At 54.2% G+C, this 27,619-nt stretch overlaps 3 long non-coding RNA genes and 1 pseudogene across 6 annotated transcripts in view; 2 read left to right on the forward strand and 2 right to left on the reverse strand.

Annotated features, from left to right (window-relative positions):
- The window catches only part of LOC144728102 (uncharacterized), a 149,337-nt gene extending 133,179 nt beyond the window's left edge, over positions 1-16,158 (forward strand). Inside the window, exons 1-4 of one of the 2 annotated variants that reach the window (XR_013587481.1) lie at positions 10,275-10,357; positions 12,262-12,501; positions 12,792-12,841; positions 16,048-16,158. This is a non-coding gene — a long non-coding RNA (uncharacterized LOC144728102). Of the gene's footprint in view, positions 1-10,274; positions 10,358-12,261; positions 12,502-12,791; positions 12,842-16,047 lie in introns of those variants that run through there. The other variant, XR_013587482.1, reaches the window with a different exon arrangement.
- Positions 16,159-16,185: 27 nt separating this feature from the next.
- Positions 16,186-19,410, forward strand: LOC144728103 (uncharacterized). Its single transcript, XR_013587483.1, has 2 exons — positions 16,186-16,267; positions 18,759-19,410. It is a non-coding gene; the product is annotated as an uncharacterized LOC144728103 (long non-coding RNA).
- A 2,517-nt stretch (positions 19,411-21,927) lies between these two features.
- LOC144728104 (alpha-N-acetylneuraminate alpha-2,8-sialyltransferase ST8SIA3 pseudogene) lies at positions 21,928-23,835 on the reverse strand (annotated as a pseudogene). Of its 2 annotated transcripts, none has more exons than XR_013587485.1 (3): positions 23,486-23,835; positions 22,920-23,068; positions 21,928-22,267 (listed from the first exon to the last, which is right to left on the reverse strand). The product of XR_013587485.1 is annotated as an alpha-N-acetylneuraminate alpha-2,8-sialyltransferase ST8SIA3 pseudogene, transcript variant X2 (transcript). The 2 variants fall into 2 exon arrangements; XR_013587484.1 differs by having other exon boundaries at positions 23,360-23,835.
- A 561-nt stretch (positions 23,836-24,396) lies between these two features.
- LOC144728105 (uncharacterized) lies at positions 24,397-26,921 on the reverse strand. Its single transcript, XR_013587486.1, has 3 exons — positions 26,786-26,921; positions 25,432-25,596; positions 24,397-24,575 (listed from the first exon to the last, which is right to left on the reverse strand). It is a non-coding gene; the product is annotated as an uncharacterized LOC144728105 (long non-coding RNA).
- Between the last annotated feature and the right edge of the window lie 698 nt (positions 26,922-27,619).

Raw genomic sequence — 27,619 nt, forward strand, 5'->3', positions numbered from 1 at the left:
TTAGCACGGTACGGTGTGAAAGACGTGTAGGTTGGTGGACGGCACATAGGTCGCGATGGACAACTTGCGCCGCTCCTCTTGGGGCCATCACTGCTGCACGTTGTGTTTGATCACTCGGGCAAAGGAAACGTGAACTCGCTCACCCACTCACTAACTCACTCACCCAAACCCACTCACCCAGCCACTCACGCAGAAATACACTCACCAACTCGCCCACACACAAACCCACTCACCAACCCACCCACTCGCACAGAAACCCACTCACCAACTCACCCACACAGAAACCCACTCACCACCCCACCCACTCGCACAGAAACCCACTCACCACCCCACCCACTCACACAGAAACCCACTCACCAACTCACCGACTCGCACACAACCCCACTCACCACCCCACCCACTCACACAGAAACCCACTCACCAACTCACCCACACAGAAACCCACTCACCACCCCACCCACTCGCACAGAAACCCACTCACCAAACCACCCACTCACACAGAAACCTACTCACCACCCCACCCACTCGCACAGAAACCCACTCACCACCCCACCCACTCACACAGAAACCCACTCACCAACCCACCGACTCGCACACAACCCCACTCACCACCCCACCCACTCACACACAAACCCACTCACCACCCCACCCACTCACACAGAAACCCACTCACCAACTCACCCACACAGAAACCCACTCACCACCCCACCCACTCGCACAGAAACCCACTCACCAAACCACCCACTCACACAGAAACCTACTCACCACCCCACCCACTCGCACAGAAACCCACTCACCACCCCACCCACTCACACAGAAACCCACTCACCAACCCACCGACTCGCACACAACCCCACTCACCACCCCACCCACTTTCACACAAACCCACTCACCACCCCACCCACTCACCACCCCACCCACTCACACACAAACCCACTCACCACCCCACCCACTCACACACAAACCCACTCACCAACTCACACACAAACCCACTCACCACCCCACCCACTCTCACACAAACCCACTCACCACCCCACCCACTCTCACACAAACCCACTCACCACCCCACCCACTCACCACCCCACCCACTCACACACAAACCCACTCACCACCCCACCCACTCACACACAAACCCATTCACACACAAACCGACTCACCACCCCACCCACTCTCACACAAACCCACTCACCACCCCACCCACTCACCACCCCACCCACTCACACACAAACCCACTCACCACCCCACCCACTCACACACAAACCCACTCACCACCCCACCCACTCACCACCCCACCCACTCTCACACAAACCCACTCACCACCCCACCCACTCACACACAAACCCACTCACCAACTTACACACAAACCCACTCACCACCCCACCCACTCTCACACAAACCCACTCACCACCCCACCCACTCACCACCCCACCCACTCACCCACGACTCGTGACAGAGGCGGTGTCCAGATCGGAGGCCTCTGGAGGAGGAGGAGGAGGCTCGTGCAGGACGCCGCTGGGCGGTGCCCGGCTAGGTGCACCGTGAGGTGACTGGGGCAGTTGGAGGCAGTTGGTGGCAGTCGCCCTCCGGCAACAACGATGGGTGTGTGTGTTTGTGTGTATTTACAAAGTACTGTATTGTATTCGTGCGGACTGGTGGCGAAGTGGTTAGCGCACTGCGCTATCATAATCACCATATTTATTTATGCTGGAGGAATCCGATCAGCTATAAAGCTCTTTTTCCACAGATGTCCAGCTTTGAACCCGGCGACCCGAGTTCGATTCCCGCTCACGCTCAACACCAGTGAAGCTTATTTGAACCGGTCCTGGGTCTCTAGCTTAGGTCGACTCAGCGTTAAATGTGTACCTGGCACGTAGGGGTAAACACCAGCACTGGGGAGACAAAGGCGGCCGGGTTTGGTGCTGGGCACCCCATCCCCTCGTGTGCCGTGCCGGCCTTAATAGGTGCTCGCTAACAAGGCTCACACCCTCGTGTCTGGGCGAGTGAGTGACGCTTGCCACGCCTCACAGCGAGACGAGCCTGGGTTCGGTTCCCAACCCGGGCGCTCCACTCTGTGTGGAGTGTCTAAGCTGTCTTTCTCTCTCTCCATCTCTCTCTCTCCCCCTGCTCTGCGTGGGGTTTCCTGCGGGTTCTCCGGTTTCCTCCTCGCATTGCTAAACCAACACGCCCAGTGGAACTGCTATCGGCCAAACCACAGCCCCGCAATGCTGATATTTAACAAACAAAATATCTCAACTGAGATCGCAACAGCAGCAGAATCGCCTCCTATAAACTCGGCAGGGCCCCCTATGCCTCACTCTCTGTCTCAATCCACCCCCCCGGATGACCCCCTGACCCCCCACCCCCGCTAGCCGCAGTGCCCCAGTGCGTGTCCCTGCTGCCCGCTCTGCTGGGAGTTCTCTCCCTCCTGGCCTGGGGCTCCGCACTCCTCTCATCCTCCTGGGGCCTCACCAACACCACCACGACCACCACGACCACCACCGCCTCCTTCACGGGCCCCAGCGGCCCGCCAGGGCCCAAGGTAGTCGACTCACCTGGGGCAGGCCACGACCCATGGTGGATTGAGGGTGAATTGAGGGTGAATTATGGGTGGATTGAGTGGACTAAGGGTGAATTGAGGGTGAATTAGGGGTGGATTGAGTTGACTAAGGGTGAATTGAGGGTGAATTACGGGTGGATTGAGTAGACTAAGGATGAATTGAGGGTGGACTGAGGGTGGATTGAGGGTGGATTGAGTTGCATTGAGGGTGAATTGAGGTGGACTGAGGGTGGATTGAGGGTGGATTGAGGGTGGATTGAGTGGACTCAGGTTGGATTGACGTTGGAAACACATTTCTGCTCCCGGCACACCACATCCCTCATCCATCTATGTTCTTACTCGAGGCTAAACACAACCCGAAAATGAATCTGTTTTGTTGATGGTGACCCAGATCAGGGCTACAGTGACCCAGGTAATGGTCAAGGTGATCCAGGTGAGGGTGACATTTAGAACCGCTTCTTGAGTCCATTTTGTTGTCCTTCCCCCGCACCTCCGATGAGCACGGTTGGCTACGTACGGTGCGAAAAAGGTTCAACAAAATACACGGGTCAGGGTGACACGGGTTAGTATAGACCATGTCAGGGTGACACGGGTCAAGGTGACACGGGTCAGGGTGACACGGGTTAGTATAGACCATGTCAGGGTGACACGGGTCAGGGTGACACGGGTCAGGGTGACACGGGTTAGTATAGACCATGTCAGGGTGACACGGGTCAGGGTGACACGGGTCATGGTGACACGGGTTAGTATAGACCATGTCAGGGTGACACGGGTCAGGGTGACACGGGTTAGTATAGACCATGTCAGGGTGACACGGGTCAGGGTGACACGGGTCAGGGTGACACGGGTTAGTATAGAGTATAGACCATGTCAGGGTGACACGGGTCAGGGTGACACGGGTCATGGTGACACGGGTCAGGGTGACACGGGTCAGTGTAACCCATGTTAAGGTGACACGGGTCAGGGTGACACGGGTGATGGTGACACGGGTCAGGGTGACACGGGTCAGGGTGACACGGGTCATGGTGACACGGGTGATGGTGACACGGGTCAGGGTAACCCATTTGAAGGTGACACGAGTCAGGGTGACACGGGTCATGGTGACACGGGCCAGGGTGACATGGGTCAGGGTGGCACGGGTGATGGTGACACGGGTTAGGGTGACACGGGTCAGGGTGACACGGGTCAGGGTGGCACGGGTGATGGTGACACGGGTCAGGGTGACACGGGTCAGGGTGACACGGGACAAGGTGACACGGGTCAGGGTGACACGGGTCAGGGTGGCCCTGCCTCTCCCTCTAGGTGCAACTGCGTCTTGGTCTCTTCTCCGCGTGGAAGAGGGAGGAGGGAAAAAAGGAGACGCGGGTGGACATCAAACAAGCTAGCGGTGACACACACACACAGTTCACCCTCACCAACCCTCACCCTCACCCTCACCAACCCTCACCTCACCCTCACCAACCCTCACCTCACCCTCACCAACCCTAACCCTCACCTCACCCTCACCTCACCCACCCTCACCTCACCCTCACTCACCCTCACCAACCCTAACCCTCACCTCACCCTCACCTCACCCACCCTCACCTCACCCTCACCTCACCCTCACCTCACCTCACCCTCACCCACCCTCACCCACCCTCACCTCACCCACCTTCACCTGACCCTCACCCACCCTCACCTCACTTCACCCTCACCTCACCCTCATCTCACCTCACCCTTACCTCACCCTCACCACACCCTCACTCACCCTCACCCACCCTCACCCACCCTCACCTCACCTCACCCTCACCCACCCTCACCTCACCCACCCTCACCCACCCTCACCTCACCCTCACCTCACCCTCACCTCACCCTCACCTCACCCTCACCTCACCCTCACCCACCCTCACTCACCCTCACCTCACCCTCACCCACCCTCACCTCACCCTTACCTCACCCTCACCTCACCCACCCTCACCCACCCTCACCTCACCCTCACCCACCCTCACCTCACCCACCCTCACCTCACCCTCACGTCACCCTCACCCACCCTCACCTCACCCACCCTCACGCCCCATTGCTGTGACTGCGTGGGGTATCCTGACGTGGTGTGCCGCAGTGGTGCTGTTCGCCATGGGCCGTGTGGCCGTGGCGGGCGCGGCTGTGTCCGCGGCAGCCGTGGCGCTCACCCTCTTCACCACCCTCGCCTCGCCTCCCTGCCTCGACGTGTCACACTCGCTCGCCCTGCAGCTCCTAGCACGTACGGCTCACTCGCCAACTCACCGACTCACTCACTCACACTCACTCATTCACTAATTAATTAATTCACCGACTCACCCATTCACTCACACACTCACTCATTCACTCGCCAACTCACCCACTCACTCACACACTCACTCAGTCATTCACCAACTCACCCATTCACTCACACACTCACACATTCACTCACCGACTCACTCACTCACACACTCACACACTCACTCATTCACTCGCCAACTCACCGACTCACTCACACACTCACTCATTCACTCGCCAACTCACTCACTCATTCACACACTCACTCATTCACTCACCGACTCACTCACTCACACACTCACTAATTCACTCGCCAACTCACCGACTCACTCACACACTCACTCATTCCCTCGCCAACTCACTCACTCACACACTCACTCATTCATTCACCGACTCACTCACTCACTCACACACTCACTCATTCACTCGCCAACTCACTCACTCACACACTCACACATTCACACACCGACTCACTCACTCACACACTCACTCATTCAATCACCAACTCACCCATTCACTCACACACTCACTCATTCAGTTGCAAGCTCAAACACTCACTCATTCATCAACTCACCCATTCACTCACACACTCACCCATTCACTCACACACTCACTCATTCAGTTGCAAGCTCACCCATTCACTCACACACTCACTCATTCATTCACCAACTCACCTATTCACTCACACACTCACCCATTCATGCACTCATTCAGTTGCAAGCTCAAACACTCACTCATTCATTCACCAACTCACCCATTCACTCACACACTTATTCATTCACCAACTCACCCATTCACTCACACACTCACTCAATGAAGTAGAATGTGTTGTCTATATTTATTTAAAGTTGCGCATTTTTACGTGACGTCACATTTCTCAAATCCCCCTCCCTCGTCACACATCGTCACAAATGTCTGCCCCCCCCCCCTAGGTGCGTGACGTCATTTATGGACGGCCCCATTGTTTCTAGATTTGAAGCTTTCGTGACTGCAAGGATTCATACTCTTAGGTTTTTTTGGTAAAGTCACGTAGGTAAAAAATAATAATAAATAATATAAATAATAATTGAAATAAAATAATAAATCACGACGTTTCGGAGGCAACACAAGTCTCCGTCATCAGGTGGGACCATCAACAGCTGAATTTACTGTATTAAGTGAGGATAAAATCCAAGAGGCAAGCCCTTAAATACAAGTTAAGGGAGGGAGGGGGTGAGGGGCTTGTCTGAATGTGGTAGCCAGGGGGATGGCCTGATGGTCCTGGGGAGCAGGGCTACGAGAGAACATATTCTTAGGTTTTTTCTGGTAAAGTAACGTAGATAAAAAAATTAAATTAATAAAAGTAAAATTAAAATAAAATAAAAATCAAGACGTTCCCACCTGACGACGGAAGCTTGTGTTGCCTCCGAAACGTCGTGATTTTTATTTTATTTTTATTTTACTTTTATTAATTTTAATTTTTTACCTACGTGACTTTACCGAAAAAACCTAAGAATATGAATCCTTGCAGTCACGAAAGCTTCAAATCTAGAATTAAGAGAGAACAATGGTGCACATCGACTCATGGTTGTGGCCGGTGTTAGCTTATAATAAGCATAAAAGTCAGCAACACTGGTAAACGCTGGGGATGTCAACACTCGGTAAAGTAGAATAGTACCTGTCAGATAAGATGGTACAAATATGTGTAGTTAAGCATTGACACTATGACACCTCCTTTACCAGTGGCAAAATATAGTAGTAGGTTTTTACCCTTTAAACTGGTACAAAAAGTGATACCTTTATACAAGGCATCCTATTTGCAATAACCACAACACAAGCAGTCAAAATGCAAACAAAAAGAAACAACTCTGATAATGATATGCACTTTAATGACAGTGCATATCATTATCATTATCAGAGTTGTTTCTTTTTGTTTACATTTTGACGGCTTGTGTTGTGGTTATTGCAAACATGATAGTTTTCTAGTTAGATTTTTTGTTGCTATTTCTTTTATACCTGATGATGATTGCTTGTGTTGCAATCGAAACGTCGTAATATGTTATTTTAATTTATTATTTTATTTTTAGACGTGACTTAACCGAAAAGAACCAAAGAATAATTCCTGCAGTCACGAAAGCTCCTAAATTAAGATTGTATAAAGGTGTCAGTTTTTGTACCAGTTTAAAGAGTAAAAACCTACTAATATGTGTAGTTAACTCTTTTTTGCATGGTTAATGGCATCTTTCCAATGATTACTCAGTTTGTACCCATCATCACGGTTGAAGTTATGTCTGTGTTTGTATATCTGGATGGCTTCGTGCACAAACCTCTGATGGTAGCCAGAAGGTTTGCAGAGCACCTTGGTCTCGGAAAAGACAATCTCATGAGAGCCCACAGCGTTGTAGCAATGATCGGCAACGGCCAAAGACTCAATTTTTCCGTGTTTCAGATCTGATTTGTGCTCGCGGACGCGATTAGGGATATGACGTTTTGTTTCCCCAATGTAACAATCACCACAGCTGCAACTCAGTTTATAGACTTCAGGGTATTGCACGTCAGGAACGACATCCTTCACAGATGGAATTAGATCACGGATTTTATGTACTGTACTGAATCGGACTTGGATCTTATGTTTGTTTAGAATTTTGGAGATCTTTTTGGCCACGCCTGCTATGTATGGCAACGTGATAGTTTTGATCGGAGTTTCAAGAGGCTGTTTCTGTATGGTGGGGGAAACAGCTTGGCGGATGGTGCGGTCAGAGTATCCGTTCATCTTGAGGGCCCGATGTACATGTTTTAATTCACTGGCCAGGTGGTGTTGGTCAGAAATGCCATGAGCTCTGTGGTATAGCGTTTTGATGAGAGAATTCTTTTGAGACGGGTGGTGGTGGGAATCAGGTTCCAAGTAGGAATCTGTGTGGGTGGCTTTCCTGTAGACAGAATGTCCCAAGGATCCGTCAGGTCCCCTCTCAAACAGAATATCTAAGAATGGTAGTTTGCCATCTTTCTCCACTTCCATGGTGAATCTGATGGATGGGTTGTTTCTCTTGCTGCTGCTGCTGCTGCTGCAGTGCCCCTGATGTTGGCCGCGTGGCTGGGGGCCGTCTGCTCGCTGCTCCTCCTGGACGGGCCCCGGGCCTTGGGCCTCCCGGTCTCGGTGGCCGCTGGGGGCCTTGCCCTGGGAGGCCTCGCGGCCTTCACGTTGTGGCGTCTCGCCAGCATGGGGGGAGGGGCCATGGACGAGGAGGAGGAGGGCCCCGCGGAGAGGGAGCGACTCATGGAGGACGACATCGAGACCGAGTTCGACTGAGGAGGGGTCGGGGGTGGGGTGGGGTGAAACCGGTAACCGCTTACTCTTTGGTTCTTTCGGTAAAGTCACGTAGGTAGAAAATAAAACAAAATAAATTTGTGGGTAGAAAATAAAACAAAAAACATTTGTAGGTAGAAAATTAAACAAAATAAATTTGTAGGTAGAAAATAAAACAAAATACATTTGTAGGTAGAAAATCAAACAAAATAAATATGTAGGTCGATAATAAAACAAAATACATTTGTAGGTAGAAAATAAAACAAAATACATTTGTAGGTAGAAAATAAAACAAAATACATTTGTAGGTAAAAAATAAAACTAAATAAATTTGTAGGTAGAAAATAAAACAAAATACATTTGTAGGTATAAAATAAAACTAAATAAATTTGTAGGTAGAAAATCAAACAAAATAAATTTGTAGGTAGAAAATAAAACAAAATAAATTTGTAGGTAGAAAATCAAACAAAATAAATTTGTAGGTAGAAAATTAAACAAAATAAATTTGTAGGTAGAAAATAAAACAAAATACATTTGTAGGTCGAAAATAAAACAAAATACATTTGTAGGTAGAAAATAAAACTAAATAAATTTGTTTTATTACAAAAGAAATTTATTTTTTATTTTCTACCCACGTGACTTTACTGAAAGAATCAAAGAGTTTGGATATCTGCAGTCACGGAAACTTCAAATCGAGATCGGTAACCGCTTCCAAACATCGGTTATTGGCTCAGGGATCGGTTACTCGCTATTTAAATGTATGTAATAATATTGATATACTGGAGCATGGTAATAATAATAAGTGCTTCGGGGGTCACTGAGGGTGGACTGAGGGGTGACTAAGGTGGACTGAGGGTGGACTGAGTGATGATTAGCTGGACTGAGGGGTAGATTGAGGTGGGTTGAGGGTGGATTGAGGTGGGCTGAGAAGTGGATGGAGTGGACTGAGGGTGGTTTGAGGTGGGCTGGGGGTGGATTGAGGTGGACTGAGGGTGGATTGAGGGTGGACTGAGAGATGGTCTGAGGGGTGACTGAGATGGACTGAGGGTGGTTTGAGGAGGACTGAAAGATGGTCTGAGGGGTGACTGAGATGGACTGAGGGTGGTTTGAGATGGACTGAGGGTGGATTGAGGTGGACTGGGGGTGGATTGAGGGTGGACTGAGAGATGGTCTGAGGGGTGACTGAGATGGACTGAGGGTGGATTGACGGTGGATTGAGGGTGGACTGAGAGATGGTCTGAGGGGTGACTGAGATGGACTGAGGGTGGTTTGAGATGGACTGGGGGTGGATTGAGGTGGACTGAGGGTGGTTTGAGGTAGGCTGGGGGTGGTTTGAGGTGGACTGAGAGGTGGTCTGAGGGGTGACTAAGATGGACTGAGGGTGGATGGAGGTGGACTGAGGGTGGATTGAGGTGGTCTGAGGGGTGACTAAGATGGACCGAGGCGGTACCTCACAGGACGATGGCGCTGGTCTCAGAGACTGGGGGAGTCAGCGGCGACTCTTGACTCAAGTCGACCTCGAGTCGACCCTGAGTCGACCCCACACCCCCCTTGCAACTCGCCCCACACACCCCACACACTCACCCGTCATGAGCGTGGGGGCAGTGTGGGTGTATCATGGTTCTGTGTCGTGCCAGACCCATGTCTGAGGGTCCTCGCCTATAAACATGTGGGAAGTTGGCCAGGAATGGTTCAAGGGGAGCACAAATCTGCTGCTGCTGAGAGGCTCAATGTCGAAAGTGGTCCGAAGTTTGACTTGAAGCGATGCACTCGCAGGAGGCTGATGGGACGCGTCTAAAATGTCGGTATTTGGTATGTGGAGGGGCAGGTGTGTGGCGGTGCCCTCTCCCGAGGGGGGCTTGTGACACACTCAGCCTCGCGTGGTCGGCGTCCGCGTGTGGAGCTCCAATTAAACAGCGGGGAGAGCGACACTCGTGACTCCGAGTGAGTGGAGTGTGAACGAGTGGAGTGGAGTGTGAGCGAGGGGGCGGGGCGAGTGGAGCGAGGGGGTGGGGTGAGGGGCGGGGCGAGGGGGCGGAGCGAGTAGAGCGAGGGGCGGGGTGAGGGGCGAGGGGGGGGGGCGAGTGGAGCGAGGGGCGGGGTGAGAGGCGGGGCGAGGGGGCGGAGCGCGCGCCGCATTTGAATTTTGGCGGGAACTGTACCCGCGTCACGTGACCGGGGACAGTGAACGCGGACGCGGAAGAGGGGGGCCGGGGGCAGCAACACGGCGCGTGGTGCAGGTACAGTGCGGTGGTGGTGGTGGTGAGTGTGGTGGTGGTGGTGAGTGTGGTGGTGGTGAGTGTGGTGGTGGTGGTCAATGTGGTGGTGAGTGTGGTGGTGGTGGTCAGTGTGGTGGTGGTGGTGGTGGTTAGTGTGGTGGTGAGTGTTGTGTCAGTGTGGTGGTGGTGGTGTCAGTGTGGTGGTGGTGGTCAGTGCGGTGGTGGTGAGTGTGGTGGTGGTGATCAGTGTGGTGGTGGTGATCAGTGTGGTGGTGGTGGTGGTTAGTGTGGTGGTGGTGGTGAGTGTGGTGGTGGTGGTGAGTGTTGTGTCAGTGTGGTGGTGGTGGTGATCAGTGTGGTGGTGGTGGTAGTGTTGCCGTGTTGTGGTTGTGACATGGTGGTTGTTGTGTCCAGGAGGTTGTGGCTGTGACATGGTGGTGGTTATTGCATGTGGGTGGTTGTGGTAGTGTTTTGTGGTTGTGACCTGGTTGTTGTTGCGTCGAGGTGGTTGTGGTTGTGACGTGGTGATTGGTGGTTGTGACGTGGTGATTGGTGGTTGTGTTGGTGTGTGTAGGTGGTTGTATTGGTGTGTGTAGGTGGTTGTGGTAGTGTTGTGTGGTTGTGACGTGGTGGTGGTTGTAGTGTTCTGGTTGTGACATGGTAGTTGTCAATGTGGTTGTGACATGGTGGTGGTAGTTGCATCGAGGTGGTTGTCACATGGTGATTGTGTTGTTGTGTTGGTGTGTAAGTGGTTGTGTTGGTGTGTGTAGGTGGTTGTGGTAGTGTTGTGTGGTTGTGCTGTGGTGGTGGTTGTAGTGTTCTGGTTGTGACATGGTAGTTGTGTCGAGGTGGTTGTGACATGGTGGTTGTGTTGTTGTTGTGTTGTTGTGTGTAGGTGGTTGTGACATGGTGGTTGTGTTGTGTGTAGGTGGTTGTGGTAGTGTTGTGTGGTTGTGACATGGTAGTTGTGTGTAGGTGGTTGTGACATGGTGATTGTTGTTGTGTTGTTGTTGTTGTGTGTAGGTGGTTGTGGTAGTGTTGTGTGGTTGTGACGTGGTGGTGGTAGTGTTGTGGTTGTGACATGGTAGTTGTGTCGAGGTGGTTGTCACATGGTGGTTGTGTTGTTGTGTGTAGGTGGTTGTTGTGTTCTGGTTGTGACATGGTAGTTGTGTCGAGGTGGTTGTCACGTGGTGATTGTTGTTGTGTTGTTGTGTGTAGGTGGTTGTCTTGTTGTGTGTAGGTGATTGTGACATGGTGGTTGTGTTGTTGTTGTGTGTAGGTGGTTGTGGCATGGTGATTGTGTTGTTGTGTTGTTGTGTGTAGGTGGTTGTGACATGGTGATTGTTGTTGTGTTGTTGTGTGTAGGTGGTTGTGACATGGTGGTTGTGTTGTTGTTGTGTTGTTGTGTGTAGGTGGTTGTGACATGGTGGTTGTGTTGTTGTGTTGTTGTTGTGTGTAGGTGGTTGTGACGTGGTGATTGTGTTGTTGTGCTGTGGTGGTTGTGGTAGTGTTGTGGTTGTGACATGGTAGTTGTGTCGAGGTGGTTGTGACGTGGTGGTTGTGTTGTTGTGTGTAGGTGGTTGTGACGTGGTGATTGTTGTTGTTGTTGTGTGTAGGTGGTTGTGGTTGTGGTAGTGTTGTGTGGTAGTGTTGTGTGGTTGTGACGTGGTGGTAGTAGTGTTGTGGTTGTGACGTGGTGGTTGTGTTGTTGTTGTGTGTAGGTGGTTGTGGTAGTGTTGTGTGGTTGTGACGTGGTGGTTGTAGTGTTGTGGTTGTGACATGGTAGTTGTGTCGAGGTGGTTGTGACATGGTGGTTGTGTTGTTGTTGTGTGTAGGTGGTTGTGACGTGGTTGTGTTGTTGTTGTGTTGTTGTTGTTGTGTGTAGGTGGTTGTGACGTGGTGATTGTTGTTGTTGTTGTGTGTAGGTGGTTGTGGGGTGCACGTGGATGTCGGCAGCACCCCCCCCCGAGTCTCGTGCTCTTCTCGCACTGCGGCCCCCGCGTGGTGGTGGGGGTGCGGGTCCCCCCGCTGTGTCCGCTCTGCGGGGCTTCCCTCGGGGGGGCCCCCCTCCCCGAGCCCCCCGTGAGCCTCCGAGCCCCCCTCTCCAGCGCCCACAGCTCCCCACATCAGCTGGCCGTGCGGCCCACGCGGGGGGCCTTCCTCACGTGAGCCACAGGGGCGGAGAGGGGTGGGGTGATGTTTATGATGATGACATTTCGATTTAGAGCTTTCGTGACTGCAGGAATTCATATTCTTGGTTCTTTCGGTAAAGTCACGTAGAAGGGAAATAATAAAATAATAAAAATAAAACATTTTAAAATATTTTAATATGTTTTACTTTTATTCTTTTATTATTTCCCTTCTACGTGACTTTACCGAAAGAACCAAGAAGATGATGCCATTGTTGGTGGTGGTGATGATGCTATGTTGATGGCGATGTTGATGTTGTTCGCAGTGACTACCATGAAGGAGTGGACCTGCACGTTGGCATCAGCGACTCCCAAGGTGCGATGGGTGATGAGTGATGGTTGAAATTAATGATTGTGATGGTGGTGATGAGTGGTGGTGGTGATGAGTGATGGTGGTGATGAGTGATGGTGGTGATGAGTGATGGTGGTGTTGAGTGATGAGTGGTGATGAGTGATGAGTGATGGTGGTGTTGAGTGATGGTGGTGTTGAGTGGTGGTGGTGTTGAGTGACGGTGTTGATGAGTGGTGGTGGTGATGAGTGATGGTGGTGATGAGTGATGGTGGTGATGAGTGATGGTGGTGATGAGTGGTGGTGGTGTTGAGTGGTGGTGGTGATGAGTGGTGGTGGTGATGAGTGGTGGTGGTGATGAGTGGTGGTGGTGTTGAGTGGTGGTGGTGTTGAGTGGTGGTGGTGATGAGTGGTGGTGGTGTTGAGTGGTGGTGGTGATGAGTGGTGGTGGTGATGAGTGACGGTGGTGATGAGTGGTGGTGGTGATGAGTGGTGGTGGTGTTGAGTGGTGGTGGTGATGAGTGATGGTGGTGATGAGTGGTGGTGGTGATGAGTGATGGTGGTGATGAGTGGTGGTGGTGTTGAGTGGTGGTGGTGATGAGTGATGGTGGTGATGAGTGGTGGTGGTGATGAGTGACGGTGGTGATGAGTGACGGTGGTGATGAGTGGTGGTGGTGATGAGTGATGGTGGTGATGAGTGACGGTGGTGTTGAGTGATGGTGGTGATGAGTGATGGTGGTGATGAGTGGTGGTGGTGATGAGTGATGGTGGTGATGAGTGATGGTGGTGTTGAGTGGTGGTGGTGTTGAGTGGTGGTGGTGATGAGTGGTGGTGGTGTTGAGTGGTGGTGGTGATGAGTGGTGGTGGTGATGAGTGGTGGTGGTGTTGAGTGACGGTGGTGATGAGTGGTGGTGGTGATGAGTGACGGTGGTGTTGAGTGGTGGTGGTGATGAGTGATGGTGGTGATGAGTGATGGTGGTGTTGAGTGGTGGTGGTGATGAGTGGTGGTGGTGTTGAGTGGTGATGAGTGGTGGTGGTGTTGAGTGGTGGTGGTGTTGAGTGGTGGTGGTGATGAGTGGTGGTGGTGTTGAGTGGTGGTGGTGATGAGTGGTGGTGGTGATGAGTGGTGGTGGTGTTGAGTGACGGTGGTGATGAGTGGTGGTGGTGATGAGTGACGGTGGTGTTGAGTGGTGGTGGTGATGAGTGATGGTGGTGATGAGTGATGGTGGTGTTGAGTGGTGGTGGTGATGAGTGGTGGTGGTGTTGAGTGGTGATGAGTGGTGGTGGTGATGAGTGATGGTGGTGTTGAGTGGTGGTGGTGATGAGTGACGGTGGTGTTGAGTGGTGGTGGTGATGAGTGGTGGTGGTGATGATGAGTGACGGTGGTGATGAGTGATGGTGGTGATGAGTGATGGTGGTGATGAGTGGTGGTGGTGATGAGTGACGGTGGTGATGAGTGGTGGTGGTGATGAGTGACGGTGGTGATGAGTGATGGTGGTGATGAGTGACGGTGGTGATGAGTGGTGGTGGTGATGAGTGACGGTGGTGATGAGTGATGGTGGTGATGAGTGGTGGTGGTGATGAGTGATGGTGGTGATGAGTGACGGTGGTGATGAGTGATGGTGGTGTTGAGTGATGGTGGTGTTGAGTGGTGGTGGTGATGAGTGATGGTGGTGATGAGTGATGGTGGTGTTGAGTGGTGGTGGTGATGAGTGATGGTGGTGTTGAGTGGTGGTGGTGATGAGTGATGGTGGTGATGAGTGATGGTGGTGATGAGTGATGGTGGTGATGAGTGATGGTGGTGATGAGTGATGGTGGTGATGAGTGATGGTGGTGATGAGTGATGGTGGTGATGAGTGGTGGTGGTGATGAGTGATAGTGGTGATGAGTGGTGGTGGTGATGAGTGATGGTGGTGATGAGTGATGGTGGTGATGAGTGATGGTGGTGATGAGTGATGGTGGTGATGAGTGATGGTGGTGATGAGTGATGGTGGTGTTGAGTGATGGTGGTGATGAGTGATGGTGGTGATGAGTGATGGTGGTGATGAGTGATGGTGGTGATGAGTGATGGTGGTGTTGAGTGGTGGTGGTGATGAGTGATGGTGGTGATGAGTGATGGTGGTGATGAGTGATGGTGGTGATGAGTGGTGGTGGTGATGAGTGATAGTGGTGATGAGTGGTGGTGGTGATGAGTGGTGGTGGTGGTGTTGAGTGATGAGTGGTGGTGGTGTTGAGTGATGGTGGTGTTGAGTGGTGGTGGTGATGAGTGGTGGTGGTGTTGAGTGGTGGTGGTGTTGAGTGATGAGTGGTGGTGGTGATGAGTGGTGGTGATGAGTGGTGGTGATGAGTGATGGTGGTGATGAGTGGTGGTGGTGATGAGTGATGGTGGTGATGAGTGATGGTGGTGATGAGTGGTGGTGGTGATGAGTGATGGTGGTGATGAGTGGTGGTGGTGATGAGTGGTGGTGGTGATGAGTGATGGTGGTGATGAGTGGTGGTGGTGATGAGTGGTGGTGGTGATGAGTGGTGGTGGTGATGAGTGGTGGTGGTGTTGAGTGGTGGTGGTGTTGAGTGATGAGTGATGGTGGTGATGAGTGGTGGTGGTGATGAGTGGTGGTGGTGATGAGTGATGGTGGTGATGAGTGATGGTGGTGATGAGTGGTGGTGGTGATGAGTGATGGTGGTGATGAGTGGTGGTGGTGATGAGTGGTGGTGGTGATGAGTGATGGTGGTGATGAGTGGTGGTGGTGTTGAGTGGTGGTGGTGATGAGTGGTGGTGGTGATGAGTGGTGGTGGTGTTGAGTGGTGGTGGTGATGAGTGGTGGTGGTGATGAGTGGTGGTGGTGATGAGTGGTGGTGGTGATGAGTGACGGTGGTGACGAGTGGTGGTGGTGGCCTCATCAATGTTTTGCTGCTATCAATTTTCACGCGATAATCCCACTTCGTTGAGCTATCATTTGTGGCCAGAACAAGAAGTGGGCTTTTCCTGGTAAGATAAAAATAAAATGTTTAGTTTCATTCACTTTTAGTAAGGATCTGTTTACCTTTCCGAAACTTTGCACTCCGATCGCGTCTTTGTCCTGTTTGCTGTCGGAGCGCTCTGACCCTGTGGCCCTCCTCCTGGTGGACACCTGTGAATAATGAGCTTCATCGCTCACCGGATTCCTCCCGCACTGGTGACGATGTTGCGATGGCGGCGGCGTTGTCGTTGATGTCGTTGATGTCGTTCGCAGGTGGGGTGTATCACTTCTGGGAGGGGGGCGTCTCTCGCGACGCCTGTGGATGGGGGTCCTGCGTCTGTGTGCCCCTGCGAGATTGCATCGCACCCCAGGGGTCAGGGGAGCCCTGGGGGGCTTGGGGGTGGGGGCTTGGGGGGGGCTGGGGGGCCGGTAACCCGCTCTGGGACTCGCATTTGGAGGCCATGGCCCAGAGCGCGGAGTGGAGCAGCGAGAGGTAGACACACACACAGACATGCACAGACACACACTGACACACACACACGATGCGTGTGTGTGTGTCTGTGTGTGTCTGTCTGTGTGTCTGTGTGTGTGTCTGTGTGTGCACACACAAGATGCGTGTGTGTGTATCTGTGTGTGTGTCTGTGTGTGTGTGTCTGTGTGTGTCTGTGTGTGTGTCTGTGTGTGTGTCTGTATGTGTGTCTGTGTGTCTGTGTGTGTGTCTGTGTTTGTCTGTGTGTGTGCACACGTGTGTGTGTGTGCACGTACAGTGAGGTAAAACAGTATTTGATCCCTTGCTGATTTTGTACGTTTGCCCACTGACAAATAAATGATCAGTCTATAATTTTAATGGTATGTTTATTTGAACAGTGAGACAAAATAACAACAACAAAATCCAGAAAAACGCATGTCAAAAATGTTATAAATTGATTTGCATTTTAATGAGGGAAATAAATATTTGACCCCCTCTCAATCAGAAAGATTTCTGGCTCCCAGGTGTCTTTTATACAGGTAAGGAGCTGAGATTAGGAGCACACTCTTAAAGGGAGTGCTCCTAATCTCAGCTTGTTACCTGTATAAAAGACACCTGTTCACAGAAGCAATCAATCAGATTCCAAACTCTCCACCATGGCCAAGACCAAAGAGCTCTCCAAGGATGTCAGGGACAAGGTTGTAGACCTACACAAGGCTGGAATGGGCTACAAGACCATCGCCAAGCAGCTTGGTGAGAAGGTGACAACAGTTGGTGCGATTATTCGCAAATGGAAGAAACACAAAAGAACTGTCAATCTCCCTCGGCCTGGGGCTCCATGCAAGATCTCACCTCGTGGAGTTGCAATGATCATGAGAACGGTGAGGAATCATCCCAGAACTACACGGGAGGATCTTGTCAATGATCTCAAGGCAGCTGGTACCATAGTCACCAAGAAAACAGTTGGTAACACACTACGCTGTGAAGGACTGAAATCCTGCAGTGCCCGCAAGGTCCCCCTGCTCAAGAAAGCACGTCTGAAGTTTGCCAATGAACATCTGAATGATTCAGGACAACTGGGTGAAAGTGTTGTGGTCAGATGAGACCAAAATGGAGCTCTTTGGCATCAACTCAACTCGCCGTGTTTGGAGGAGGAGGAATGCTGCCTATGACCCCAAGAACACCATCCCCACCGTCAAACATGGAGGTGGAAACATTATGCTTTGGGGGTGTTTTTCTGTTAAGGGGACAGGACAACTTCACCGCATCAAAGGGACGATGGACGGGGCCATGTACCGTCACATCTTGGGTGAGAACCTCCTTCCCTCAGCCAGGGCATTGAAAATGGGTCGTGGATGGCTATTCCAGCATGACAATGACCCAAAACACACGGCCAAGGCAACAAAGGAGTGGCTCAAGAAGAAGCACATTAAGGTCCTGGAGTGGCCTAGCCAGTCTCCAGACCTTAATCCCATAGAAAATATGTGGAGGGAGCTGAAGGTTCGAGTTGCCAAACGTCAGCCTCGAAACCTTAATGACTTGGAGAAGATCTGCAAAGAGGAGTGGGACAAAATCCCTCCTGAGATGTGTGGAAAACTGGTGGCCAACTACAAGAAACGTCTGACCTCTGTGATTGCCAACAAGGGTTTTGCCACCAAGTACTAAGTCATGTTTTGCAGAGGGGTCAAATACTTATTTCCCTCATTAAAATGGAAATCTATTTATAACATTTTTGACATGCGTTTTTCTGTATTTTGTTGTTGTTATTCTGTCTCTCACTGTTCAAATAAACCTACCATTAAAATTATAGACTGATCATTTATTTGTCAGTGGGCAAACGTACAAAATCAGCAGGGGATCAAATACTTTTTTCCCTCACTGTATGTGTGTCTGTGTGGTGTAGGGAGCGGTCGTGTAGTGGTTAGCGCACTGCACTACAAACCGGGCACACCGAGTTCGATTCCCGCTCGTGGACAACACCAATTAGTTGAATCGGTTCCAGGCCGCCTCAAGGTCGACCCAGCCCCAAATTAGTACGTGGTAAAATGAGTAGCTGGTGTGGTGTGTAAACATCACCACTAGGGATACAAAGGCGGCCGGGCGTGGCGCTGGCCACCCACCTCCTTGTGTGCCGTGCCAGCCTTCATAGGCGCTCGCTAAGAGCACTTGCCCCAACAGTCCGTCAAGGCTACACAGGGAACCTTTGTCTTTGTGGTGAGTGTAGGGAGCGGTGGTGTAGCGGTTGTCGTACCGCGCTACGAACCTGGCGACCCGGCCACCAGCAGTGACAATCATCTGAACCACTCCTGGGCTTCCCCTAGGTCAACTGGGCCTCAAATAATACCTGTTGCGGTGTCTAAATGTGTCACGGCAGCCGGGCGTGGCGCTGGCCACCCACCCCCTTGTGTGCCGTGCCGACCTTCGTAGGCGCTGCTCCTCGCTCACAACACTTGCCCCAACAGTCTGCGAAAAGCTTCACACGGGTGGGGGGGATCTTTGTCTTTGTGGTGAGCAGCTATGAAGAGCTCGGCCACAACTGCTTCGACTTTGCCCTCGCGTTCCTCGCCCTCGTGCAGCAGCGGCTGGCACTGCCCGCGTGGGGCAGCCCCACAGAGGAGCCCCCCACGGAGGAGCCCCCCACGGGATGCACACAACCAACACCGCGAGAGAGGTGGGGAGAGGAGGAGAGTGGAGGGAGGGGGGCAAGGAGGAGGAGGAGCGAGGAGGGAGCGAGTGATTCGGCGAGTGTGTCGGTGAATGACGCGGCGAGCGACGCGGTGAATAACACAGAGAGTGGCTCTCCGAGTAACTCTGCGAGTGTTCCGGGGAGTGACTCCTCTGCGAGTGTTCCGGGGAGGGAGCGAGCCAGGCTGCGGCTGGTGGAGCGTGTGCTCGTGCCGGCGACGCGCCGCGTCTCCCGCTACCTCGCCGTGCTCGCCCACGTGCTCGCCCACGGCTACTACCTCCCCCCTGACACGTAACCCCCTGACCCAACCTCCACACCCCCCCCCCCCCCATCGTCTCCTGTCTCTCCCTCTCTCGCTCTGCACGCGGCGCAAGACCCAGCACTCCCGTCTTGTGTCAGACTTGTTCCCCATCTCGCGCGATTTTGCAGGTGAAATGTGAAATTTTGTGAAAATAAAATAAATAAAGCCGCTAATAAGGATGATGATGTGATGATCACGATGATGATGACCACTGATGATGACAATAGTAAGAATGATGATGATCATGATGATGATGGTGAGAATGATGACGCATTGGCGAGGTCACTGGGCTGAGCGCTCTTTAATCAGACAGCTGCTGTACACCGACGAGGAGAGGGCCACAAAACCCCCCACACAGCCAGCCCCCCCCCCCCCAAAACTATCCACAGAGTGGGGGGGGGGGGCGGATGGCGAGCTTGTGGAGGGGTTTGCTGCCTCTGCCCCCCCCAACTGTCGCAGCGCAACAATTTGTTAAATAATTGGGTGGGTGTGGGTTGCTATCGGTGCGTACAAAAAGAATTGCGATTGGTGAGCAATATTCTTGGTTCTTTCGGTAAAGTCGCGTAGAAGGGAAATAATAAAATAATAAATATATTAAAAAATAAAAATATAAAACAATAAAAATGCTCACGACGTTTCGACTGCAACACAAGCAGCAATCGTCACCAGGTGTGAAATCCACAGCAAGAAAATTTGAAAAAAAAGTGGCGGTTTTTTTCTAACGTCAGCACCACGAACAGCGACTTGGCAGTTGGTCAGATGGGCGAGTCCATCTGTGTTCAGAAAAGAGGAGGGGGGAGAGGAAGGGAATGCGGTCTGAAAGTCACCTTAAGCGTGAACACAATGAATTAAGACCCGAAATGGTTGATCAAATCCTTCCAATGATTGCTAAGCCAGAATCCATCTTCTCGGTTGAAATTGTCTCTGTGTTTGTACATGTGGATCGCCTCATGAACGAATCTCTCATGGTAGCCAGATGGCTTGCAGAGAACCTCTGTCTTGGAGAAGTCAACGTCTTGTGAGCCCACTGAATTGTAACAGTGATCTGCCACGGCTGAGGTGTTGGTCCTACCGTGTTTTATGTCTGCTTTGTGTTCACGGATAGGGTCCGAGACATCGTTTGGTTTCTCCAATGTAACTGCTACCACAGAGGCAACTCAGTTTGTAGACACCAGGGTACTGTATGTCTGGAACCACATCTTTTACAGACAAGACCAGGTCACGGATTTTATGTAATGTGTTGAATCGGACCTGGATCTTGTGTTTATTCAAGATTTTGTAGATCTATTTTGTGACCCCAGCAATGTAGGGTAAGGTGATGGTTTTGAATGGCTCCTCAAGAGGGTCCTTCTTCATGGTTGGAGTGATGGCTTTGCGGATTGTGTAGTCGGAGTAACCATTAGCCTTAAGAGCTTGGCGTACGTGCTTGAGTTCACTGGCAATGTGTTCCTGGTCGGAGATGCATTGGGCTCTATGGTGCAAAGTCTTGATGAGGGAATTCTTCTGGGATGGATGGTGGTGGGAATCCGGTTTCAGGTAAGCATCCGTATGGGTGGCTTTCCTGTAGACAGAGTGGCCCCTGTCCCCCCCAGCAGCAGCAGCAGTGTGAATGAATGGCTTCATCGCAGGTCCACGGTATTTGGTCTACTCTTCCCCTCCGGCCTAGCGAGTCTCGGTAAAAAGTTGCGGGGAGTTAGCCATAAACTTGATCCCACCGCACGATGGCCGCATGGTGGGATAAAACGTGGGTGCAACTCCACGCCTCTTTAACCGAGACGCGCTGGCCAGAGTGGAAGAGTAGACCAAACACCGCTACTCCAGAGGGGCTGCAGAGAGCGCCCTCTAGCGGAGACCTGTCTGATGGCGGTGCGAGTGCGCACGACTGCGCCTTGCGATCGCTAATTGCGCCCTTCCCTCAGAACAATACAAAATGTTCACGCCAGCACGCCGCATCCAGTATACAGACTCTCGCTACAGCTGTGGCTACTACTACTCGTCGCGTGCTACCCAATCACGTCTCGCATCGACCACCCCCCCTCCCCTAGCGGCTCGGCACTTCACAGCCGCGTCGCCGGGTTCGCGATGGCACGGCCCCCAACCCCATAGACTCGCACGTCCGACTCGCTTCTGCGCCGAGTTTCGCAAAAATCCTCACCTCTTAAGAATTAAAACACCGTCACGCGACGAGCACTAATCCCCTCGGGTATGGCAGGGAGCGTGGGTCGGTGCCGCTCTCTGCCGTGCGCGGAGCAGAAGTCGCTTGAAGAAGAAGAAGAAGCGGTCTCTGAGGCAGCTCTCCGATATCCACTTCCACGGGTTACGTCCTCGGACAGCTCTGAAGGGCTGCACCACCGCCGCTGTCCGCGCGAGATGTCCCAATGGATTCCTCGCCCCGTGATGCCGCCCCCCCCGCACCACCGGGCTCCCCAGCTGGGCTAGGAGCCCCCCTCCCCGCACCACCGGGCTCCCCAGCTGGGCTAGGAGCCCCCCCCCCGCACCACCGGGCACCCCAGCTGGGCTAGGAGCCCCCCCCCCCACACCACCGGGCTCCCCGGCTGGGCTAGGGGCCCCCCCCCTCGCGCCGCAGGGGGCTGGGCTAGGAGCCCCCCCCCCCCCCGCACCACCGGGCTCCCCGGCTGGGCTAGGAGCCCCCCCCCGCACCACCGGGCTCCCCAGCTGGGCTAGGAGCCCCCCCCCCCCGCACCACCAGGCTCCCCGGCTGGGCTAGGAGCCCCCCCCTCGCGCCGCGGGGGGCTGGGCGCAGGCCTCGAGGCGCAGGCGGAGGGCCCCGTGTGCGTGCAGCGAGCGCAGCAGTTGGAACTCGAGGGGCAGCTGGTGGGACTCCTGCCAGCGCGTGCTGAACTTGGCCCCCGGGGCGTCGTAGTAGTGGTAGGGGATGGGGCCGCCCGTGCGGGGGTCCCAGGCGAAGGGCCAGAAGCCGTAGAGGTCGGTGCGGTCGCACAGCGAGGCGCACAGCGACGCCATGAGCAGCCCCGTGCTCAGCCGCTTGGGGGACAGGCCCTTGGTGCGCCAGAACCTGGGACACGAGGGGAGAGACGTGGGGAGACACGTGGGGAGACACGTGGGGACACGTGGGGAGACACGTGGGGTGACGTGGGGTGACGTGGAGTGACATGGGGTGACGCACAATGTGACACGGGGAGACAAGGAAAGGCACGTGGGGACAGACCCTTGGTGCGTTAGAATCTGGGAGATAAGGGGGGACACATGGGGGGGGACACAAGGGGACACACATGGGGGGGGGGGTGCACGTGGAGACAGACCCTTGGGGCGCCAGAACCTGGAAGATGCGGAGACACGGGGGGGGGGGGGGGCACATGGGTAGACACACGGGGAGACATGGGGGGGGCACAGGGAGACATGGGGGGCACGGGGAGACATGGGGGGGGGGCACAGGGAGACGGGCCCTTGGGGCGCCAGACCTTCGTAAGCGATGTTGATGTTGGTGACGTTGATGGTGGAAGTGACGGTGGTGATGGCTGATGGCCAGTTATCTCAGTCGATCCGTGGCTCCTGCTGGGTTTGCCCCGTGACCTCTCCTGCCAGCAGGCGTTCGACACTTCACGTGGCCTCAATGCGCACGTAGCCTGGCACTAGCGCCTTAGTGACGTCACCGCCACTTAGTGGCGAATGGCGGTTGTTGTTGACGGTTGTTGATGGGATCGTACCGGGTGATGTTGGTGACGATGTCGCCAGGCCAGGCGAGTCGAACCCGAATGACGTCAGAGTCGCTGTGGTTGTGGCCACCCGTCCGCACCGTCGTCGCCCTGCTGCTGCTGCTGCTGCTCCCCGTCGTTCACGCGCATCTCACTGTGGCCTGAGTCACACCAGAGAACGTCACACCAGAGAACGTGACTCAACAACAACCACCACGTCACTCACCATGGTGAGTGACGTGGTGAGTGCGTGGTGAGTGCGTGGTGAGTGACGTGGTGAGTGCGTGGGTGAGTGAGTGAGTGACGTGGTTGAGTGAGTGAGTGCGCGAGTGACCGTGGGTGAGTGGTGAGTGAGTCAGTGACGTGGTGGAGTGACGTGGTGAGTGACGTGGTGAGTGACGTGGTGAGTGAGTGAGTGACGTGGTGAGTGACGTGGTGAGTGCGTCGCTCACCGGGCTCCAGGAAGAAGTCGGTGAGTGCGCGGAGTGACGTGGTGAGTGGTGTGGTGAGTGACGTGGTGAGTGATGTGGTGAGTGAGTGGTGTGGTGAGTGATGTGGTGAGTGAGTGCGTCGCTCACCGGGCTCCAGGAAGAAGTCGGTGAGTGCGCGAGTGACGTGGTGAGTGGCGTGGTGAGTGATGTGGTGAGTGAGTGCGTCGCTCACCGGGCTCCAGGAAGAAGTCGGTGAGTGCGCGAGTGACGTGGTGAGTGGCGTGGTGAGTGATGTGGTGAGTGAGAGCGTCGCTCACCGGGCTCCAGGAGGAGAAGTCGGTGAGTGCGCGAGTGACGTGGTGAGTGGTGTGGTGAGTGACTTGGTGAGTGAGTGGTGAGTGAGTGACGTGGTGAGTGATGTGGTGAGTGAGTGCGTCGCTCACCGGGCTCCAGGAAGAAGTCGGTGAGTGCGCGAGTGACGTGGTGAGTGGCGTGGTGAGTGACCGTGGTGAGTGAGAGCGTCGCTCACCGGGCCTCCAGGAAGAAGTCGGTGAGTGCGCGAGTGACGTGGTGAGTGGTGTGGTGAGTGGTGTGGTGAGTGATGTGGTGAGTGAGTGCGTCGCTCACCGGGCTCCAGGAAGAAGTCGGTGAGTGCGCGAGTGACGTGGGCGCTCGTGTGGAAGAGGAAGGCCGGCACCCAGAGCAGCGCGTGCCCCAGCGCCGCCAGGCGCGAGCGGAACCGAGCGCGGTCCGGCTCCGTGAGCAGCCCCCCGTAGGCCGTCTCCAGGATACTGAGGGGCGGGGGGGGGGGGAGTAGTGAGTGTGGTGGGGGGGCATTGAGGGTGGGGGGGGGCAGCGAGATCGGAGGGGGGGGGGGCAGCGAGGGGCGGCGGGGGGCGGGCCGAGGAATGGGTTGAGGGCAGAGTCGTGAAAGAAACACGAGAAGACGACGCGGAGAAGGCAGACGGTGAGAGCGTGAGCGTGGCGAGGTCGGTGTAGGTGCGGTGGGGGTTTCTTTTTGTTGACGGTCGTGGTGAGAGGGGGCGGCTCACCTCGGATTGAAGGTGGTGAGGTTGGTGAGGTTGCCCACGTCCGGCCCGTAGTGGCTGCCCCCCGTCGGGGGCAAAGTTGCAGCGAATCACGAAGGTGTGCGCGTCGATCTCGCGACCCGCAGCCGCTGCCCCGGAGCAGCCCACTGCTGCCCACCACGGCGCACGAGGGCCAGCCGCCCACACGCCTGCACGCACACACAGGCACAGTGGCCACGTGGTGGGTGGGTCGTGAGTGGGGTGGGTGGGTGGGTGGGTGGGTGAGTGAGTGAGTGAGTGGGTGGGTGAGTGGGTGAGTGGGTGGGTGATGAGTGGGTAGGTCAGTCGGTAGGTGAGTGGGTTAGTGTGTGGGTGGGGTGAGAGGGTGAGGAGGGTGAGTAGGTAAATGAGTGGGTGGGTGAGTGGGTGAGAGGGTGAGTGGGTGGGTGAGTGGGGTGGGGGTGAGAGGGTGAGTGGGTAAATGAGTGGGTGGGTGAGTGGGTGGGGTGAGTGGTTGAGTGAGTAGGTGAGTGGTGGGTAGGTGAGTGGGTGAGTGGTTGAGTGTGTGGATAGCTGAGTGGGTAGGTGAGTGGGTGAGTGGGTAGGTGAGTGGGTGGGTGAGTGGGTGAGTAGGTCAGTCGGTAGGTGAGTGGGTAGGTGAGTGGTTGAGTGGTTTGAGTGGGTGAGTGGTGTGAGCGGTTGAGGGGGTGAGCGGTTTGAGTGGGTGAGTGGTTGAGCGGGTGAGTGGTTGAGTGGGTAGGTGAGTGGGTGAGTGGATAGGTGAGTGGTTGAGTGGGTGAGTGGGTAGGTGAGTGGTTGAGTGGCTGAGCGGGTAGTTGAGTGGTTGAGTGGTTGAGTGGGTGAGTAGGTGAGCGGTTGAGTGGTGAGTGGTTCAGTGGGTGAGTGGTTGAGTGGGTAGGTGAGTGGTTGAGTGGGTAGGTGAGTGGTTGAGTGGGTGAGTGGGTGAGCGGTTTGAGTAGGTGAGCGGTTGAGTGGGTGAGCGGTTGAGTGGGTGAGTGGGTGAGTGGGTAGGTGAGTGGTTGAGTGGGTGAGCGGGTGTAGTACCTGTAGCGGGGGAGCGAGGGGGAGCAGGGAGCGCAGGGCCTGGAGGCGGGGTACACGTAGCGGGGAGGAGAGTAGGTGAAGTGCAGGAGCTGCCCCTCGCTCACGCCGTCGCCACGCGTCAGCGAGAAGCCCCGCACCGCGTCCACGTAGTGAGACAGCTCCTCCCTGGGGGGGGGGGGGGGGGGGGGGGGGGGGGGCGGAGATGTGTGTTGTGGGTGGTGGCTGTTGTGGTTGAGGTTGAGTGTAATGGTGGTTGACATGTAGTGTGGTGGTTGGCGTTGTGTGTAGTGGTGGCTGTGTGGTGTGGTGGTGGTACTAGTGTGGTGTAGTGGTCGTGGGTGGTCGTGTGTGGTGGTGGTAGTAGTGTGGTGTAGTGGTGATAATGTGGTGATGGTGGTGGTGGTAGTTGTGGTTGTGTAGTGGTGGCTGTGTGGTGTAGTGGTGGCAGTAGTGTGGTGTAGTGGTGGCAGTAGTGTGGTGTGGTGGTGGCAGTAGTGTGGTGTGGGTGGTGGCAGTAGTGTGGTGATGGTGGTGGTGGTAGTTGTGGTTGTGTGTGGTGGTGGTAGTAGTGTGATGTAGTGGTGGTGGTGTAGTGGTGGTAGTGTGGTGATGGTGGTGATAGTTGTGTAGTGGTGGTAATGTGGTGGTGGTGGTAGTTGTGGTTGTGTGGTGTAGTGGTGGTGGTTGTGTGGTGGTGGTAGTATAGTGGTGGGTGTTGTTATGTCTCACCGGAGTTGTTGCACCGAGTGGGGGTTGTGCTCCCAGGGTCGTGTGTGGTGGTGGTAGTAGTGTGGTGTAGTGGTGGTGGTGGTGTAGTGGTGGTGGTGGTGTGGTGGTGTAGTGGTGGTGGTGTAGTGGTGGTGGGTGGTGTGGTGTGGTGGTGTAGTGGTGGTGTGTAGTGGTGGTGGTGTAGTGGTGGTGGGGTGGTGGTGGTGGTGGTGGTGTGGTGGTGGCTGTGTGGTGTGGTGGTGGTAGCAGTGTGGTGTAGTGGTGGTGGTGTAGTGGTGGTGGTGTAGTGGTGGTGGTGTAGTGGTGGTGGTGTAGTAGTGGTGGTGTGGTGGTGGCTGTGTGGTGTGGTGGTGGTAGCAGTGTGGTGTAGGTGGTGGTGGTGTAGTGGTGGTGGTGTAGTGGTGGTGGTGTAGTGGTGGTGGTGTAGTAGTGGTGGTGTGGTGGTGGTGGTGGTTTTGTGGTGGTGGTTGTGTGGTGGTGGTAGTATAGTGGTGGGTGTTGTTGTGTCTTACCGGAGTTGTTGCACCGCGTGGGGGTTGTGCTCCCAGGGTCGTGTGTGGTGGTGGTGTAGTGTGGTGGTGGTTGTGTGGTTGTGGTTGTGTAGTGGTGGTGTGTTGTGTCTCACCGGAGTTGTTGCACCGCGTGGGGGTTGTGCTCCCAGGGTCGTGGTCTCCGCGCGTGTGGAGCCTCCCATGGCCCCAGGGACATGTGCTGGCCTGGGGCAAGGGTCAAGGGTCACGGTGTGAGGTCAAGTTCAGGGGTCACAGGGTTTGGGGGGGGGGCCACTTTCGCCGATGAGACATCAGAGTGCGAGGGCCGCCACACATTTGAAACCACTGGGTTTGACAGCACAACGACGATGATGGGTGATGGGGGGTGTTTTCACATCTGTTTATTGTCGGGGGGCCGCATGTCAGCGGCCGCACTAGAGGCCACCAGTGGCCCGCAGGCCTTGCGATGGAGAACACCGGCCTGGACAGTCTCCGTGGGTTCATCATGTCTTTAATTATAGATTTGAAGCTTTCGTGACTGCAAGGATTCATACTCTTAGGTCTGTTCGGTAAAGTCACGTAGGTAAAAAATGAATAATAATAAAATAAATAATAAAATTTATATAAGAAATAATAGAAATAAAATAATAAATCACGACGTTTCGGAGGCAACACAAGCTTCCGTCTTTAGGTGGAACAGTCACAGCACGATTGCTGTATCAAGTGAAGAGAAATCCCAGGAGACCCGAACTTATAAGTATACCGGTTGAGGGGGGGGGAGCCAGGGGGGGGAGGAGCCAGAATGGGCCCCGGGGGATGAGTTATTGTGAGGTGGTTAGTACGGCTGCTGCTGGGACTCTTGGGATTTCTCTTTACTTGATACAGCAATCGTGCTGTGACTGTTCCACCTGAAGACGGAAGCTGCCTCCGAAACGTCGTGATTTATTATTTTATTTCTATTATTTCTT

This window comes from Lampetra planeri, chromosome 27 (assembly GCF_965212315.1).
Source record: "Lampetra planeri chromosome 27, kcLamPlan1.2.h2, whole genome shotgun sequence".
In the NCBI taxonomy this organism is placed as follows: Eukaryota; Metazoa; Chordata; class Hyperoartia; order Petromyzontiformes; family Petromyzontidae; genus Lampetra; species Lampetra planeri.